Source organism: Saprolegnia parasitica (genome assembly GCF_000151545.1).
Source record: "Saprolegnia parasitica CBS 223.65 unplaced genomic scaffold supercont2.132, whole genome shotgun sequence".
Taxonomy (NCBI): Eukaryota; Oomycota; class Saprolegniomycetes; order Saprolegniales; family Saprolegniaceae; genus Saprolegnia; species Saprolegnia parasitica.
In genome coordinates, this window is record NW_012156526.1 from 47,555 (window position 1) to 50,054 (window position 2,500).

The window sequence follows — 2,500 nt, forward strand, 5'->3', positions numbered from 1 at the left end:
TGCACGAAAGAATTTCGCCGCAGCTCCCCGAGAGGAGCCGCTTTGATTTTCCCGAGAATGATTTCCAATTCGCATCAAGGTTCGAGCTACAGCCTTTCAACTGCAGCCTAACCGAGATGCCAACAAATTCGTTTTACTGAAATTGTTTTGCCAGGCTAGCAATGCGAAACTCACCCGAGAAATTACACCAGCAAGCTAGCGCAACTCCCGGGCAGTTTACAATGCCAACCTCCTTGTGCTGATGAATATAGCCGCAACAGTACCGAGATACCGCGCAAGAAACACCAGAGCAGCACGAATTCATCATGATTAAACAGTCACACCGAAGCGTAAAGTACATCACAAATCGTTCCCTTTTCACCTGGATTACCGAAACCCAGGCATATTTTATTCCTTAACCGTCCAGCGCCGGCGGCAGAGCTAGAACTAAGAAATTATAGACACCGCAAAAAAAAAATTTATAAAAAATATCGACCTATCAGGATCGTCTTTTCATTTAGTCAACTTTTTCACTTTGGTCTAGGCACAAAGCTACAGTTCCCAAATGGTAGAAACACTCAAAACAGTCTCAGACAAAGTACGAGGTAAAACAGTGATGGAAAATTCACCAGAATTCTCGCCGCAGATTAGACTTGGATTCAGTATGGCGGCACTTGGTGAAATTCGATACTCCTCGACGGAAATTTTTTTTTTTCACTCGATTCTTGTATTGACAGGGGAAGTCAAGAAACCTTATCTTATCGTTCATCAGATATCGAGCGGTTGGCCCTAAATTGGCCCAAAACGGAATGGAAATGCTCGTAACCAGAAAGCTTTGAGCGCGCCACGACTGCACAGGCTGCATAACTTTTTTAAGGTCGCATCTTTTCATGTTTCACAAGCCTTCACGGATGGTCGACTAGTTACGTCGACACTTTGTTGGCCGATGTCTAGTTCGCCAAAAACAAGTTGCTCGTGATGCGAGATCGTCATGCATCTAGATGTAAAACTTTCACGGGGCCAAAATGCTATCAGAAGTTGGAAATATTAACTTTGGAGGAGGAGTTATGGGCAAAATTTTCGGACCTTTTTTCAGAAGAACCTGAGAGTCCGATTTGAGCGGGTGTCAAGACCAAAAAAGTGAAAAGTACTTCCTAGAGCAAGAACGACCCGAACGACCCTGCACGAGAGCGCCCTAGCTTGAATTGGCTAAGCTTTGAAACAAAATGCGTCGTAGCGTCAAATAGCCGATTCACGCGATCGGATGTCGAGACCAAAGATGCGCCGTGAAAGTACTTTCTAGATGCAGAGCGGGCCGAGAGCCGGGTATACAATATCTCGAGCAAAAGCGGAAACCGAAACAGCGTTTTCATCGGGGACACCTTCATGTTGCTGGTAATGAGCTGCGTCGATATATGTAACGACCTTGCGAAGATTCGGGCGGAACACGCTTTATTCGTCGATTAGTGATTTTGATGTCGGACCGATAAATCGCGTCGCATTTGGCCTGTAGCGGCAATTTCGTATTGTGACGACGCACACATGCTTGTACTAGTGCCATACGCGATAATCAAGCGCGACCGGCGTCAATCCGATCTCTACAAGTGCAGTTCAACCAATCGAGCATGCTGAGCTGCATACGGGATTGACTCAACGAACGGGTCTGTGAGTCTTCCGAATCGGCGCCCATGCAGCCGAGCTAGGATATGCTTTGTAATGATGTTAAACAGGTGCTCCGAAAGTGGCGTCACGTGGGACGACCTGGTAGTGAAGATATGGAGGTTTGTCGAGCTCGCCGAGGCCTGTGCCGCCATCCTGAGACAGGCTGGTACGACATTTGCGGGTATTCCGAGTCGGCGCGCGCGCTATGAAGCTAGGATATGTTTTGTATTGATGTTATACGTGTTGTCTCCAAGTGGCGTCGCGCGGGAAGGCCTAGAAGCGGAGATATTGGCATGCGTCGAGCTCGCGGCGACGATTGCCGCCGGCCAGTCGATCCCCGAACAAGCCTGTGTGTGACACCATGTGGTAAAAAATTTCGTAATCAAGGATGTGTAAATGGATGTGCAAAAAGAATCAGCACGTGGACTTCCCCAGTGGTCACCCACCTGAGTACTACCCACGCTTGAGCCTGGTTAACTTTGCAGAGCGGACGGGATGCAGTCTAGTCAGGCTAATATGGCCGATTCTGGAACGGCCGCCTTTTCCATCGTATTTCCCAGTTCACTTTTTTACAGGCATAAGGGCCGTTCGAAAAGTGAACTGCCAAATTATCGTTTGCAGAGTGCGACTAAACTATATTTCTGTGCTAGACTAGGCATAAGACGACTAGATATGCTATCTGCAGTCCATTTCGAGCACTTTGATCCGTGCACAGATCGATTCCCGATCCGTGTTTTGCTGTTTTCTCACTAAATACGACACTATGGACTATGTAACTCACTTTTATAACCATTCTAGACAATTTGCTATCTTGTCACCAAAAAAAATTTCCGGCCAACTTGACGAATTTGGCTCAAAA

At 47.1% G+C, this 2,500-nt stretch overlaps 1 non-coding gene across 1 annotated transcript in view; it reads right to left on the reverse strand.

Moving 5' to 3' along the window:
* Positions 1-1,309: 1,309 nt before the first annotated feature.
* SPRG_30245 overlaps positions 1,310-2,500 on the reverse strand; it is a 7,053-nt gene continuing 5,862 nt past the window's right edge. Inside the window, exon 1 of the ribosomal RNA XR_001099856.1 lies at positions 1,310-2,500. This exon is cut by the window's right edge and continues 5,862 nt beyond it. This is a non-coding gene — a ribosomal RNA (28S ribosomal RNA).